The 18,463-nt window shown below is 39.3% G+C and overlaps 1 protein-coding gene across 3 annotated transcripts in view; it reads left to right on the top strand.

Annotated features, from left to right (window-relative positions):
* LOC111845161 (TANK-binding kinase 1-binding protein 1) overlaps positions 1-18,463 on the top strand; it is an 81,719-nt gene that overhangs the window by 645 nt on the left and 62,611 nt on the right. The gene's annotated exons all lie outside the window — the stretch shown is intronic.

Here is an 18,463-nt window from a genome sequence, read left to right as displayed (position 1 = left end):
TTATATAGATATACTGTAAAGGCTATTCAATTACACTGAAACATTCCGGTAACGGGGCCACTTGTGCTGGATATTATTGGCAGCAGTAAGCCGGAGTTCTTCAGCCTTTTTTAACTTTAGCGAATTGCATATCATATGTGTGTGTGTGTGTGTGTGAGAGAGAGAGAGATAAAATCGTTGCGCTCTTCCTGTCACTTGAAAACAAAACGACAATGAGGTTAAGCCTTGAAGTACGAAGTCTGCTATATGGCGTTGCGCTTCTGTTTTCGTATGCATAGTAAGCTCCAATTATAAAAAAAAAATGTGATCCCTAGCATGGATGTGTAATCTTGTAAAAAGAATCTGTCACATTTTAGCTATATGATATTTTCTTATCCGTGCGTTATGGAAACACATGGAAAGAAATGTATCTTTTACCTAGTGTAATTATGTTAGTTCAGTATGTCCTCTTCTTTTCGCGACGAAGGCATGTTGTAGTTTGATGGCGATGTAAAATGCAACGTAGGAAGCCGTTTGGCTGCATGTCGCAGACCTGACGGTGATTCATTGCCTATTTACCGGGTGGAAGCGTAAGACGGAGCGCTGGCGATGGCAATACAGACCAAAAGGATGACGCTGGGGTTTTAACCTGAACACCGACCGGTGACACTAAAAAACTAAGTGGACAATTCTTGTACAATTGCATATATACATTCCAATACGAAACAAATGTGTTGGTACTCAGTATGTTTCCATTTTTGTCTTTGTTTCCATTCGATCAACAGCTGTAGTTCACAAACCACACTTAGAGTAATATGAAAAATAAATAGGCCAGGATCGTCCTGCTACAAAGGAGGATCATTTAACTTGAAAAATCGTTATTATTATGACCAACAGCGGTTCAATAATACCATAAAGACTGGTTGGCTGTTTTCACTCTCATTTAGGTCTTATGAGTGATTGGGGAGTTTGGCATTTTTGATACAACAGGGGGAAAAAGTAGACTCTAGATTTGGTCTTTATTGTAGCATGCCCTTTCTAATAGGTACAGTTACAAATTTGTGAAGGATCATTCACTGTGTCCTTGGCTGTCCTATATGTCCTGTACTTTTGTTATGGAATGGATTCTGTGTGATCTATGCTCACGGTTACAGGAGCCATTTTTAGAGCTGTTTTCTTGTAGCTACTGTTTGTGTCTGTGGGCTGACATGCTTCTTATCACTAGAGGGCGATGTGTGCTGAGTGATGGTCAGGTGGTGCATGTTGGAGGTTTTAAGGTTGCAGGTGAATAGAAGTGGGTTTGTTCAAGTAGCGGAAGCTGTACTACAGTACCACACAGCCTTAAAAGTGCAGTAATGTACTTTATCTGTACTACCATCAAGCAAATTGGCTGGATTGACCCATGGGATGAAATATGACGTTTCACTGGGGTTATGGGTTTTTATTTCCGGGGAAGTGAAATGGATCAAAATATTTCCCAATTACAGCATTGTGTCTGGAAACATAATATTTGTCAGCATGATGAACATTGTCTCATGACGTGACAAATTTCAAACCAATTAATATGGTTGGAAACAGCTCCAGAACATGGAGAAAATGGACAGCACAATGACTCAATGGCAGATATGATTAGCCTGTCCATGTGTTTCTGTGTGCTGGAGGACAAATCTCACTGAAGTTTCTTTTACTGTGTCTAAGCCTCAGATATTTGGGAAGATGGAATCTTGTACCACGGTCTGCATGTGTCATGCAAACAAAAATCCCAGCTGCCAGATTTAGACTTGAGTGTAGCAAAAATAATGATTTTTTTTAAATGAGAATGATTGTCTGATATGATACATGTTCTGCTCTGTTAAAGAAGTCATGCCTTTCAGTGACACTGAGTAAAAATACTGATAATACAGATAGTGACGATTTTGACTAAACAAACCAACACAAGAAGTCAAGTTAGTCACCTGGAGAGGAAACTGGCACCCATATGGTTGACCAGGAACAGAATTTATGCTTCCTGTTTTTATTGTATTAAAGTCTTAATGTAATCCACTATCTTATTAATTAAGGTTACCAGGCATAAAGCTGTGGGCATTGTTCCACTGCAACAGGTGGCATATTTTTGATACCAAGAATTCAGTACTTTCCCTTTCCATTGATTTCTGGTCAGGTACCAGTATCTAAAGTACCAAACCAGTTTATCTTTTCAGTACTTTGGTGCTTTGGGGCGGGGCTCACAGGCATTTATTATCGATTATTTATAAAAAAAAATAACCGGCCTCGCAAACACAAAGTACATCCGCTATCCTGAAAAAGCGTAGTTACCAACTCAGAAAACAATCATCAACAAAGTAAAAAAAAGACCAATAGTAATAATGGATGAGTGGACATATGATGAGACTCGAACTTTAATTGCGATATAGCTGCAATAACAGATGTGGTTTTCTGCGATGGGTTGGCACCCCATCCTGGGTTGTTCCCTGCCTTGCGCCCATAGGCTCTGGACCCCCCTGCGACCTTGAATAGGGCTAGCGGTTTCAGAAAATGGATGGATGGATGGATGGATGTGATTTTGTTGCAATTAATAATGGAATATTTATAAAGCAAAAACAGAGTTCAGAATAAATACATTTCTCACAAACCTGTCTATAGGACTGATTTAAACAATACGGATGAAAATGGTTATGATTGGCTTGGAGAGTGCATGCAGAGCTCATGCAAGTGCAGCGGCGGTAAACTTTAAACTGATTTTGTAAACATATATTAGATAATCTTGAAAAAGAATAATCATTAAACTTGCTAAGTTCCTGTCACAAAGTAAAAACATTTTAAAGAAGCTTAAGCCCTGTCGCGCTATAATGTCCAGACAGTATGACAAAGGCTGATCTCAACCCAGCTGTCTCGGTCCTTGTGATGTGAGAATTGCATGTGCATAACATGCGATGTTGGTATAATTATCACATATCCACCAGTCATATACTATAGGCATTCTTCAAATTCAGTACAAAGTATCCCACCTTGTGTTGTGATGTCATTCAGCACTGGTATCAGCTTTTCTTCCAGTGTAAATCCATACTTGTAGTAATTTTTTGAAGTACCAAAAGTATGGTACCTGGTGCAGTGGGACAGCACCCTAAGATATTAGTGCTTTTGACTGTCTGTGGTATGTAGGGAGAGTTAATCTGAATTCTACAGAATGGAGCCGGATGAGAGATGAGGTGATCCTGGAACTTCACTTTCCTAATGATCGAATCGACTTTTTAATAGTTTCTGTTTTACCTTGCTTTTTTATTGAACACACTTATGCTGAGAATTCTAGAACCTCTCTACACATTGTAAAACAACCCTATCCCCAGTACATTGTAAAACAGCCCTAGTTCTAATACCAGTAAATGTTTGTGGTGAGCCTGGAGCTTATTGCAGGCAGCATAGGCCTCCCTGGGCAAGATGCAGGGCACACACTCACATGTACAGTCACACAACTGGTCATTTAAAGGTGCCTGACGATGTGCTTTTGGGCTGTGGGAGGGAACTGGTGTCCCAGGAGGAAGCCCACACAACACAGGGAGAACATGCAAACCTCAAACACACACACGCACACACACATACAGTACACACACACACACACAACAGGGGCAGTATTTGAGCCCTATTACTCACTGTGCCCCCCACTACAACTATATTTAAACCGATTTCCAGAATTTGCTTTCAATGTCTGCATGGGCAGGTTATAAGAAAAAGAGCAAAGAGGAGTCTTCTACTGAAATCATGGCACACCTTGGTTAAATTAGACAACTAATTAAACTATAATAGACAGCAGCAGTAGTGGATCGGGACCAAATGAATGCCCAAGCTTTAGGGTTCCTATTGACATTAAAGTCAGCTGCCATTGCCTTCTCAGCCCCCTCTGTCACAGTCATGACTTGATTAGCCTGCACTCAATTTGTGCTGCTGTTCTTTTAAGCCCAGAGGACTGTCGGCAAGATGGTACTTAGAGGACAAATGCCTAGAACTGCAACTTTCCTCCTTCTGGTAATACACAGATTCAAGCTGAGCTTTTCACATGAGCTTTGTTCCATTATGAACTATTCATACTCTTGTCCCTGGTAGATTTGTTTGGAAAATGGCTTTGACATTTTGTGATAGACAGACAAAAGCTTATGATAAAGGGCGACCCTGATGCATACAGATGAGCAACAGTGGATGGTCGCCTTTTTACATTTGTAGGGCACTCAGATGTCCAGATTAGAGTTTTAAAAAATGGTGAGGTACCATTTCACTTATCTTTAAACCATGGAGATCAAATATAGCCAGATTAAAAATGCATTCATACATATTCATGAACTGCATACTCACGCTATAGTCAAAATGGAACCAGAGCCTCTATGATCCATTACAGGGCATGAGGTGGAGCTCAAGTAATTCCATGTTGGGCAACTATGCATAAACACAGTTGCATGCACAAACACACACACGGTTTGGTTACTAAAAATCACTGTGGAGCAAAAACTTATATGAGCTTTTTGTCTTTAGAATAAAGGGTGAAACGCATGCAAACGTGAAGACTATAAATCACAGAAAAAGATGGATTCCTGCCCATAAAGGATGATAAATTTAAAGCCATTATCACATTGTTTAACTTAAAGTCTTTCCTTAGCATCACAGGATATTCTCACCACATTTCTTGGCTCAACAAAGCTAGACTTTAATGTCGCGTTTGTGGAAAAGTACGGACAGGTTGGTCTATCACCTATGAGTCACCCCTGCATTCAAGACCATCTCTCACAAGCTGACCAGTAACCACGATCTCTAATGAGCTTTGCTAAGATAAGCACCACCCAGGCTGTTTTCAGGAGCTGCTACTTAAACACTGCCGTTAAAATAGTTGACACAGCACAATGCTGCTGAGACTCGGTCATTATGTGGGCTTGCACACAAACGCCACTGTAATCTCGAAAGAGCATTTAAGCTCTTGCATTTGCTACTTTTCAGTTGAAAAGCTTGGAAATACCTGTGATGAGTATGAAACAGCTAGCTAAAGTACGTGCGACTCATTTCATGCTTTTGCTTTTAAATTTTTATTTATTTATGCTGATTCCATCTGTTTATTTATTTGTTTATGATATTTATAGTATTAATACATTAATATAACATATTATCAATATGTAATATAATAATTAGTAAAATACCATATTATATTAATATATTACTATTACATTATATTGGCTTAATATCTTGAATCGAAGGTGTGCAATACAAGAAAGAGTGTTTCATTAAAGTTTCAGTTGATACTATGGCTCTGACACCGTAATCTTTACCATTAGCATCTGTCATTAGGGGTGTAACAATTCATTGATTCTAATCGATACATTGATCATTAAGGTCACGATGCGGTTTCATTGACTCGTTTAACAAATACCAATTCTTATCATTAAACCACGGCTTTATGCCAAAACGGGTTAATGCCAGACGAAGTTTGGAACTACAATTACTGAGGCAACAGAGCGATGGTGACTTTTATGCGCCTCAGCACTCGGTGACCCTGCTGTCACATTACCTGCTCTGCCACTTTGTGCCTGAGTTTCAGTTGTTCCTAAACGCTTCCACTTTGCAATAATACCATGTGTAGTTGACTGTGGAATATTTAGCAGGAAGAAATTTCATGGACTGACTTTTTACAAAGGTGGCATCCTATAACGGTACCACGCTTGAATTCACTGAGCTCTTCAGAATGACCCATTGTTTCACAAATGTTTGTAATCCCGACTACATGGCTAGGTGCTTGATTTTGTGCACCTGAAGCAATGGGTCTGAATGAAACACTCAAATTCAATGATTAATAGGTGTGTCCTAATACTTCTGTCCATAAAGTGTATGTTCATATGTTTTCAGAGAGTAAGCTATTCATATTCTGAAATAGTTTTTTGTTGTCAAATACAAAGCAGTATGTTTCTTGCGCAGACTTTTTTGTGTTTTTGAGCCATACTTTTTTCAAAAATACATCCTCCTGAGACCCAAGGAAAAAAAGTGTCCTTCCATTGTAGTTATTTGTCTTTATAAATTTAAGTCTTTTTGAATTCAAATAAATTCCACTTAAATCATTTTCAATGTTTTCAAAATATTTATCATGTATTACTGAATTGATTTGAATCGCATCACATATCGAATAGCTGCCTAGCACAATCAAAACAGATTCATCATTGCGTAACTTACGATTTCCACCCTTGTCTGTCATATACTGAGACTGCAGGTGATCCTCTGCATGGGAAAAGCCCTGAACTGCTGTTTCTCTACTGAGCAGCTTTTCTCCCCTTTTAAATAAAAAAATGATGGGGCTGTCCCATCAAATCCAAGATTTATAAAAACATTTTTACAGCAGAAGAAAGACAGCTTGTTATGGAAAGCTCTGATTTAATTTATTTTAGCCTCTGATTGGCTCGTCAAAATTTCCCGAGATATTGAAATGTCATCTCAGTAATGTACCCACAACACACCAATATTATTCTCCTAAAATGACTGCTACTTTGTACTGAGTGGTCAATCACCCAGTGTTTCCGGGACGGGACAGAACATCTTATTTTTGCTGAGCCCTTCCTGCTTTCCCAGGTATGACTGATTCTGACGCCCGGCTTCACTGCCGTGGAGAGCACCTGCTTTACTTTGTTTTTATGTGCAAGTGATGTAACTGCTCTGGGATGTCACGCCTCTCAGCGCCCACTGAGGACTCAGGAGCTCTGTGCCTCTATGGAGGCGTAACCTGATATATTCTGGTAAGAGGGAGTGTGTGTGAGCAAGCAGCAGAGAGAGATAAATGGATGAAGGACCAAGTAACTTTGTGCGAAGCAGCGCATCTTGTCAATAGGAGAAGAGAAAAGGGCGACGTTCCAGGTTTGATCATTCTTTGTGTTTCACGCAGCCCCCACCTGGGATTCCCAGTGTGCTGGCCCAGAAAAACCAGGTTACCCAATTGTTTGTGCTTGGCTCCAGATCGCAAAATCGCAGTAGGTGACATTTAAAATATCTGTTGCTGCTAATAGAGAGAATCTCCACACTGCAAGTGCGTCTGAGCTTGTTATGAGCTTGAGTATTACTGCTGTAAACACCACCTGCAGGACCAGTGACGCCGCCGGCTGGGAATCGGCCTTTCGAGTTATGGATGTGTGTAAAATTAAATGCTTGTTATCTTGACGGGTTCACACTCCATTTCCAAACATTTCTATAGCAGTGATTGTAATATGTGGTGATAATTATGATGCTGTATAAACAAATTCATGTTGTGGCTGTACCAATGGCTGAGTTAAGTAGAAGGCAAGATGCATAATAAACGAATAAAATATGGAAGGATGAGTCACTAGTGGAAACTTGAATGGGGGATGGAGCAAACATTCTCTACAGCAAGAATAACTGTATATTGTTAGAGTACAACGCTGCTGGAGTCAGTGTGGAGAGGAGGGAAGGGAGCCATCGAGTGAATAGTAGGTGGACCATCACGGTTGCATGGTTACTCATTTCACTTTGAATTCCCAGGTGCAGCAGGAACGCGTGAAAGTCAGGCCTGAAACACGTAAGACGTTAAACAAGGAGGCTGACTGTTGTTATTCAACATGCTGCTGAACTTCATGCCGCACGCACAAGGCGGACATCTTCCATTTATTATGATGCGTAATGATAAACTAGCACAGAAAAGAATAGTGATTCCATTTCATGAGTCTAATTTGTGGGTGAAAAAAAAAATTGTCCAACCGAGGATCTGCAAAAAGTTTCTCAGTCCATATTGGATTGGTCAGAGCCTGGGTTACCAATAACAACGCCGTCTGCTGTACACGAGGATGGGGGTGACAAATATGTTATCGATGCCATCATCTCTGTCACTACCAGTGAAATCTGTGGGAGAGAAAACTTCACCATCAAGCTTAAAAATGCAGGGATGAACTTTTTTTTTCACAGTGCACCACAATGGAGGTGTGAGGCGAATGCATAATACAATTGCAACAATCCTACAGGTGAAAGAGAAAGTAGCACCACCTATATGATAGGAGAACCGATACAGGTTATATTGGGTGACAGTCATGGGCGTAAATTAACTAGATCGATGAAATTTTGTGAATTGATATAGAGTCGTCAAAACCAGGATCACAATTAATTGTAGCAGAGACCCCCCGTATTCATTTATAACCCAAAAATGAATGGAGAGAGACTCGAGGGGGGCAAATATATTTTTATGTGTATTCAGATTCACACCAGGTAATTTCTGCTACTAAATTAAACTTTTTTGTTTGGTTTAAGCCTATCACAATCTGTGAGATAGCAGCAAAGACTTGCATAAGACTAGACACCTATGAACATGCTAGCTGTGATGAAGACCAAATTCAGTTACATAAAGATACTGGAATTCACAATTAAGACTCAACAGACTCAACAATCTATGAACCAGTGAAACTGAGTTTATGCTTTTAGAGCTTGCTATCTAAAAATGTCCTGCTGACTAATATAATTGACCCCTAGAAACAATCAAGAAAATGGACTTGGCACAGTTGAAATAGTCAGTGCCAGAGCAGAATTGACTCTTCTATTGAAAATGCACTTTAACACAGGTGTGAACATTGCCAGGATGAGAAATTTTCTCAAGGTCAGTGGAAGTTGGTAGTTACTGCAGAAAGCTGGACAATAGGGAGCATTTGATCTTGAAAATCTTAAAGTTCCTGAATCTGTTAGATGTCAGCTGGAAGATATGATTCATATAATGTTTGTTCATCACAGTATTTGGTGTTTGAACTCTTCTGACACCCTTTTCAAGTCTGCAGTAAGTGATTAATGCACAGAAAGTAACAGTAGACGTCGTAAGGATTGTGTTGGGGTTACCGAAAAAGAAATTGCTGAGTGAGAGCAGCAAGAAACAAGCATGACAAACAAGGAGTTCTTCTTCGTTAAAAAAAAAAAAAAACTGCATTTGCAGTATTAAATAGTGTAGCGAGAGCATACTGGGAATATTGTAAATAGCCTCTTGTTGTCGAGTGGGTGCTTGCTTGTGTCGTATGTGAAATCTGTCTGATCTTCGCATGTCTTTAGTCATTGTATAAATTACCTACCATGTACTGTATGTGCCTTATAGTCCAGCATCAGACCCTCTTGTGTTTCTGCATTATGTTTGTTTTGTTGCTGGTTTCATGCTGCATTAATCCTTTTAAGGGCTTAATGAAAGGGTGTTAAAAAGCCTCCTTGTTTCTCCCCGCTGTGATGCCACAGTCTGCCAGACTTTACAATACAAAGAGTGTCAGACATCTGTAACTAATGGACAGAATGCTGTTCAAAACTGTATAATTGAAAGATTGGGTGGGACCCTATCAAAATAGCTCAGGTATTTTTATTTCAGGGTGGCTAAGCCCAATGTTTTTGTGAAGAGCTGCAGGCTTCGGTGAGGCCCCTGAATGTAGGGAAGTCAACAGAAGTGGATACTGTAAGTTATTTCTGTTGAACTTCGTTCAACAAAGTTCTCGTACAGCGTACAGTCACAACTGGTCAGAGAGCTGCTCCGGGTGGTCAGTAAACAGGTAGATCATTAAAGGAGGTGTATCTCTATAGCTTAAAGATTTAAGCAAATGATTTGCATTCACCTTTCAAAGACACTCAAACAAAGCAAATAGGCCTTTGTAAACAGTTTCCCTTTTCTTTTCTGCTTTGTCCTGGCATTTGTAACAGATTTTTTTTTTTGAAAAACCATAATCCCAATCACGACACCCTTCACCCCTACCCATCCCTAACCTTAACCATAAGTAACCAACCCAAATACAAGACTTTTGGCATTTTTACTTTTTTGATTGCATTCACAGATTTCTTTAAAACTGAGGTTATCCAAATGGGGACCTCAAAAGATGTCCCCAAAAGTAAGGAAATTTCAGGTTTTACTACACTTTGGGGACAATTTGGTCCTCAAATGTGATCTATGCAAACCGACACATACACACACACACACACATACACACACACACACTGTGGGACATTTAGAGATGCTAGTTAGCCTAACTGCATGTCTTAGACATGTGGAAGAAAACCTGCCCCATACACAAAGAACATGCAAACCCCACACGCACAGAGCAGAGGACAAATTCAAACCCCCAATCACGGAGCTCTCAGGCAACAGTGCTGCTCTCCAGATGATCTGTTGTTGTTTCGATTTTGCGTTTTAATATATGTGGTGCAACCAAGTCAAAGTGATCTTGAAAGTCAATGAGCTGATGGTGTTAAACACTTATTTGCCTTTAAGGCCTTTAGGTACCATGTTCTGAGTATTAGGGATGCTAATTATGTTGACGTGCATGAAGAAGTCTATTAATCTTGGTACTGGGAAACAAATCCGTAAAATTCTCAATATAATGGTTCCCTGACTGACTAAACATGGTATTTATACCTCAACTGAAATTTAAGTTCCCTTTGTTTCTAGAAAATCTGTCCCTTTTTAACCACCAATAATTATGCAAAATATACGGAGAGGGCTTCCGGTTGAGTACCTGCACATTAAAAAGTCTCTGCACGGGCCTGGTCTGTTGAAAGCCGAAATAAAATTATAAATGCCGAAAACCTGGAGAAAATATCGAAAACCTATTTTCTCCACTAACATCTTTAGAGTTATTCAAACCTTGATGGATTAAGTGCTTTTTAAAAATCAGTTGCCTGAAAACAATTCATACTGTCTTTCATATTCATTTGAATCATTTTGCTTGGCAGAAAAATATATGAAAGATATTTATCACTGGTCATCTGGCTTTGAAACAAGCCAACCGTCAGTATTTCTCCGCTAGAAACAATTAGCCTGTAAGCTTTTTTCCTCTCTTTTGTTTTTATCCAGATGGCAGTGCATTGCGCACGGAAAACGCGATATTTATACAGTGACATTTATTCTATTTGTTACGTAATTCTTATCAGTATTATATACTTAAATTATAGACTAAATGATGTACTTTTATTGGTATATAATTTATATTAGTATTGGGTATTGTTATCTACAGATGACCACAAATGTATTTCTCCTGAGGCCTGATTTTGGGTCCTTGAGAATGTGTGCTTCCCTATGCATGGACTATACTGGGGCATTTTAATCACTTGGAATGTGTTAGCATTGGATACAGAGAAGCACACGTGCAGCCGCTTGGCTTGGCAGCGATCCTCCTCGGCCACGCTTCACCTAGCGGTCTATCAGTGAGTCTGGTTGGCGTTTCCGCCGGGAGATTAGTTGGAATCCCCGACTCTCCCACAGTCCAAAAAAACAGGTGAACCAGTGAGACTAACTGTGTGTGTGTCTGTGGGTCATGTATATATTACATTGTAGGGACCAAATATGCCCACAATGTGGTAAACATCTGTTATTTTGACATTGTGGCGACCATTTTTTGGTCCCCCCTAGAGGAAAGTCAATTTTAGAAAAATGTGTGACTGCAATCACACTTAAAATGGCAAAAATTGTGTTTTGTTTGGTTAGTCATTACTTACATTGTTGAGATTTGGGTTATGCCCATAGAAATTCATTTATCGAATAAATTACATCTAAATATGTTTTTTTTAGCATTTAAACACACACACACACACACATATACACACATATATATATATATATATATATATATATATATATATATATATATATATATACTGTATATGCATGCTAAACTAAATCCAAATCACACAGCTGGTGAATGACGCAAGAGGCTATGTCACATTTGCAAAAATATATGAGTAATTGGCTGAATAGTCTGTAACAAGAGCAAGTTAGAATAAAACGATGAGTTCATACATTTATTTTGCAGATGCTTTTGTTGACAGTGAGCTACATGTGAGGAAAGCTTTGGAGTCAGAGCACAGGGTCAGGCAGGGTTAAGGGCCTTGTTTGATGTCCCTCTCCTGCCACATGAGACTGGTTATTGATAACCTAATTAAATGAGCAGTTATTGGAAATAGATGGATGGAAAGCAGTTTGGGAAGTAGCTCCATGTATCATTCTGAAATTTACGTCAATAAGTCTCCGCTTAGCTTTCTTTCTATTGCTTGGTATGAAAGTGTTTAAATTCACTGAATAAAAGATAAGTGACTGTATGCATTAAGCATGCATGAATGTATGCACAGTAATTTCCGATAGAAAAAAAAACTTATGGTGTTAAAAAGCTGACATCATCGGGGCTTGAAAATAAAATTCATACGACACTGAATAAATGAATAAAATGTGTTTCGTTATTTAAAATTAGAAACTGATATATGCCAGAGATGCCAATATTGTTACATGTATTTATATATTCAATATTCTGTATAGAAAAGTGAGATTTATACGCATCTGGTATTGATGGCTTACCAAGTTCAAAGTGTTTCCTTCATAGGAGCTCTTGATGGATGCGTGTGCAGTCTGTCATTTTGATGATGTGTTTCAGTCTGCCCCAAATGTAATGGAAGTCTTGAGGTTATACAATATGTTTCCGTATATTTTTAAAGCTTTCAGGCTTTTTGTTTTGACAGTGCTTTGCGAGTAGCTGCAGGGTGAAAGCTTTCTAAGGTACACTGGGGATTTGTAGAGGTCGCACATGGCCGTCATCGAGGCAAGATTGCTGGCTGCTACATCCCGCGTCTCAAACGGAGTAACGGGAGCTGAGATGCCGGGAAGATGGCTGCTGTGCTGGCTGGATTGGCTGGTGTAAGGATGGTGTAAAAGCTTTGGAAAGATTTTACATGTAGTTTTTAAACGTCTGCAATGAAAGGCACATGCCAAAATTTGAACCGTACTTAAAAGTTTACATACTGTATGAATATGATTTATAGCTGAGTCATGAAGATGAAGTGTTACTGAGACCTTCTCTTTTATAGTAAATATCAGCATAAAGTAAAACTAAAGTAATTCCCAGTGTACTACATTCTGCTCTCCATAGACCTCCTGTACAGATTTCAACAAAGGTGTTTCTTTATGCCTTTTTGACTATTTATTTAATTTAAGCTGCATGTAATACAATTTCCTGTACATATGTAGGAGGTTATAAACAAAATAAGCTCATTTTTTAGTGTGATTTCCTTTTTAAGCAAGCACACTGATGCATTTGGACTGGATGATTAATTTGTTTTTCTGGAAAGTCTAACCAAGCCGAAAGCACATTCACTATTTGTAGATGTCTGCCACAAGCAAGTAAAAGCCATGGGCCTGTGGTAGTTAGCCTGTCAAACAAAACACAGAAGAGGTATATCAGTAACAATGGTCAGTAAAGCAGAGCAATGCATAGGCAGAGGTGGATAGTTCAGGACCGGAATGTAAAAATCCAAACCAAGGATTGTTTCAACCAACCTGCAGTTGAGTACTGTATAACTGTGACGCTTTATACTTAACTCGTTGGTTGAAACAAAATCTTGGTCTGGATTTTTTCTTTCTGGACCTGAATTATCCACCTGTGTGAGGAGGGCATTGTAACGACAGAAGGATTCCACCAGATAGTGATGCAGAGTTCATTGTCCTCAGTCTAAAATCACAATTAAGTAGTCAGAGCTGGTATTCAGACTAAAGTTAATCTGGCTCAAACTGGAAAATGGAGGGTAATGAATGAAGTCATAGGTAATCATACACAGGAGAACTCTAAGGCAAAATGCCGTAGTTCACACTGTAGTTCAAAAATAAGAAACAGGATTTAACAAGCTGTGTGTGTGTGTGTAGGGGGGGGGTCTGAGTTCCGATAATGACCCAGTGCCTTTCAAAGAGCTTCTTTTGAGGGGCAAGTGCACAGAATTCAATGGGAGTTGGGGAGGGTTGCTGATACGAAATGTAAATAAAGCTTTTGCAAATTAATTTCTTTTTGGTTGGATTTATGGTAGAACAGTTGCTTAAAAGAGAATGCTGCTCGTTATCTCTGAATATTCAAAAGGGGCCTCAAACAGGCAGCTTTAAGCTTAGGCACCAGTCACCTTTGAAGTCTATAAATACTACAAAAGATACATGGAGAATCATTGTCTGATGACATTAAGCACATACCCCATGCAGGCATTATCTTACAGCAGCCTTATAGAGACCCCTGACATGAATGCTTGATGTTAAGTTGGGCATATGTTTGCAATAAAATATCTATCGCAGTGCCTAGTTTGTAGTTTGTTGTGTTCTGGATTGGCAGTCATTGAGCAAACCTACACTGATGATCAACTGTAAATTGGGGATGAACTGGCCAGTGAAAATGACTGGGTAGATTCCCAGTGGTCCGCTGCATCCACTGTGTCCCCAGCCATGAAACGTATTTGGGGGGATTTCGTGTCCAAGGCTGATGTTTGTTCCCAATCCAACCCCAATGTAAACTACAGCCTCTGTTTATCAGGTTTGCTTACTCAGCATAGTTGTTTTGAAGCCTTGCCAAGTATAAGCTAGATTTAATATATAAACACCTATAATATTAATTTAATTTAAAAGTCATGTAATAAAACGCGAATAACCAAAAATGTTTAAAACTGTGTTTATTACTGCAGCGAGCTCTTCGAAGTCAGTGCTGGCTCATTGCCTGAATTGCTTTTAATATTTCCTAAACAGACACTTTGAGAAACTGATGCTGAAGTAAAAGCCAAGAACAGAATAGAGATACTATATTCATCCCTGTGAGGAAACTACCCCCTCCCCCATCTTGCATATACAGGTGACAGCAAGTTAGGGGGTCACAGTGCAGGGTCAACCAGTGTCCAGTGCCTCTTACTCAGATGTTGTGGGATTCAAACTGACAACCTTCTGATCATGGAGAGCCGCACATATTAATAATATAGATTTATAATGTTTATTATTATTGTTGTTGTTGTTATTATTATTATTATTATTATTATTATTAGTAGTAGTAGTAGTAGTAGTAGTAGTAGTAGTAATAATGATGATAATAATACAGTGGTACCTTGGTTTACAAGCATAATTCGTTCCGGAAACATGCTTCTAATCCAAAGCACTCATATATCAAAGCGAATTTTCCCATTAGAAATAATGGAAACTCATATGATCCGTTCCACAACTCAAAAATATTCATATAAAAATTATTAATACAAAATATAAAGTAAAAATACATAAAACAAATTAACCTGCGCTTTACCTTTGAAAAGAATCGTGGATGGTGTGAGGGAGACGAGAGAGGAGGGTTATTTTGTAGGGCAACTTTCACTATAATTAACGGAATCACTGCTATCTGTTGGCTCACTGGAATCTTTTTCTGTTTGTGCGACTTTAAAAAGGAACCCATCCAATGACAGCCTCTTTTGCCTCCTTTTCGATTTTACAAAAATGTGGACATTGCATTGTCGTTAAACAGATTCATCGCTCGCACTGCTACGCCCTTATTCAGGTGGTGCTTTTCTACTAAATTTTGACTATACGAGTGAGGCATGCCGACTGAGACCGAGCATGGGAGACGATTACCCACAATTCCGCAGCGTGAGAAAGTGAATAACCATTGGTTCAGTTGTGATGACATGCGCTAGGCATCAAAACAAGAAGCGCACGCATGCGCAAGAAAAACAAGGAGCGCATGTGTGCCATATGATTTTTGATGATACTTGGCGCTCGTAAACCAGGACTTGCTTGGTTTCCAAGTCAAAATTTATTAAAAATCTTTGCTCGCCTTGCGGAACACTCGTAAGCCGCGTTATTCATAATCCGAGGTTCCACTGTAATGGTAGTGATAATAATAAAATGATTTTAATAAAATAGTTTTACTGGTCAGTTAAGAACATAAGAAATTTACAAACGAGAGGAGGCCATTCGGCCCATCAAGCTCGTTTGGGGAGAATTTAACTAATAGCTCAGAGTTGTTAAAATCTTATCTAGCTCTGATTTAATAGGAACCCAGGGTTTTAGCTTGCGCTACACTATCAAGAAGACTATTCCATACTCTAACTACACGCTGTGTAAAGAAGTGCTTTTTCAAATTCGTTTTAAAATGTTCTCCCGCTAATTTCCATTTATGGCCATGAGTTCTAGTATTTAAACTAATATTGAAGTAACTATTTGGTTGAACAGCATCCAGACCCGTTAAAATCTTATAGACCTGGATCATGTCCCCCCTTAGTCTCCTTTGCTCGAGGCTGAACAGATTCAGCTCAGCTAACCTCTCCTCATAAGACATTCCTCTAAGAGCAGGAATCATTCTCGTGGCCCTCCGTTGCACCTGATACATATTACATGTAATGTGCATCTAATTTAAAGGAAGGCTCCTGACGGTATGAGTAAAACCACTGTAATTGTTTTCCTCAGAGCTTTTCAGCTAGATCTTTACATCCTGGGAAAGGTTTTGGCTTGTGCGCATCATACGCTGTGGTGCTGGTAGACTTCACGCATGGAGATGGCGGTGAAAGGCCGTGAGGATGAGGGTTTCGGTCTTCGCTAGCCTCTTGGCATCTCGCTACAAAGTGCTTGTGGAGGATTTGCTGCAGTCCTCATTTGGGCTCCTGCAATGGTGACAAATATGTTGTGCCATATTGCTGCTATTCCCAGTGTTGTACAGCACCAAACACTTACATAATCTGCGTATAGTCTTTGTTTTTTCAGCCATGTGCTCCATTCACCGATTTTACACTCAGGCATCACAAGGATGCGTTAGTTTGTGAAAGACTATGGGAATCGCACCCTCCTAAAATACCAGTGGATTAACGATGTTTATTCCTAATAACCATATGTCAATTGATGCTTGCTACTAAAGAACATTAAAATTGCATCATTATAATGGAGGCTGTGATATTTTGGCTTATATTCATCCATCCATCCATCCATTTATCCATCTATCCATCGTTCATAACCACATATCAAGAGTCTGGGGCAAATCCCAGGAACCATGGGGCAGGGGACACCCTAGACTGGATGCCAATCTCTGACAGGGCAGCCTAGCCTGTAACATGATTTACCATATTGTGTTGGTTGGGAACACAAAAATAATCAATGCTATACTGTCAGGGTTGTCCCGTTTAGGCTCTGAGAAATCGGTCGGTGCTTTTTCTCCCGACTGATTATCCTGACAGTCTCTGTTCTTGATTTTTTTACTAGCAGTGTGATCACAGTTATCACTAGAACACTAAGAACATCAAGCAGACGTCCATGTCAGGTATGAATACTAACTGTAAAATAACACCATTTATAGTCATTACCTTCTCTTCCTTTCTCATTTTTTATTAATGACAATGTTTAGTTCTTTCAGAATACTGTCCTGGGAAACAGTGCATCAGTATCTGTTTATTTTGCACCTGATTTCTCCAGCTCTCCTTTTTCCCCAGCCCTTGTTTAATGAAGCACAGCTGTTTCGAAAAACATGAAGCTAAATTTGTGTAGTAGGCAGTTTTAAATTGTCCACAGATGGGCCAATATAGACAGAAAGCAAACTTTACAAAAATTCCACTGTCTGATTGCTATGTGCTGGATATTTTTTGTGAAAACAGTACCTATATATTCCAGTTTCTTATGGGTAACTGAAGTTTGAGGAGTTAGTAATGTTGCAGCGTGTTCTATATGAAATACGATTATATATCACTCTGCTATTCGTCGTTCACATATCAGTTACATCACAGGCCCATATATGAAGAAATAATCTGGCTCATGTTATAGCGCTAGACAGTTCTGTTTCATTGGAGTATTATACATACACACGTGCGCATGTCGGGTGTACCTATCCATATGGGGACCGCTCATTCACTTCTATGGGAAAAATGCTAACGTTAACTATGACAACCCTAAACCCCACCCAGCCCTAACCAAAAACAAGAGTTTTTGCATTTTTAGTTTTTTCATAGCACCGTTTTTTATAAAATAGAGTTTTCCCTTATGGAAACCGGTCCTCATAAGGGAAAAATGGATATTTATCACATTATGGGAACATTGTGTCCCCATAACGATATACTGTAGGTATATACTCGCTCGCACACACACACACATACTGTATATGCACACATACACGCACGCACACCGCACACACCTATATATATATGTGTGTGTGTGTGTGTGTATGTGTGGTGTGTGTGTGGTTTTGTATGTAAATATTATTTTCTTAATTTGCACATTGTCAGAAATGGGGATTGCAATAGGTAAGAATTTGAACAGACAGACGAACAGATGGTGGTACCAGGTATGTTTGTGGTTGTCTTGGGAAGTTTATCATTACATTTATACAGGCTTTATTTGCTGAACATCTTCACCGATTGACTTCCATTTTTGTTAAGCTTTGCGGCATTTTATATCCGTTGGCTTACAATATTGTGTGACCGCTAGATTTAGTGATTGGGTAAAAGGTAGTTAGAATCATTTTTTGAATAATTTTGTTTGCTTTTGTTTTTAAGGGTGGCTGAAAATTGTGGTGGTGCTTTAAATTCTCTCTGTGGAAATCGTGAGTGGGGATGCACTTCCAAAGAATTGCAGTTGGAGATGCGTGTGTGTGTCGCTCTCCCTCACTCTTCTGAAGCTTATTTTCCTGACTGTTCCTTTCTGATTCATGCTCTGCTCCACAACAAAGCAGCTGATGGGTTTCCG

The sequence above is a fragment of the Paramormyrops kingsleyae genome, chromosome 5, assembly GCF_048594095.1.
Source record: "Paramormyrops kingsleyae isolate MSU_618 chromosome 5, PKINGS_0.4, whole genome shotgun sequence".
NCBI lineage: Eukaryota > Metazoa > Chordata > Actinopteri > Osteoglossiformes > Mormyridae > Paramormyrops > Paramormyrops kingsleyae.
This window is presented reverse-complemented; position numbering and strand designations above follow the sequence as displayed.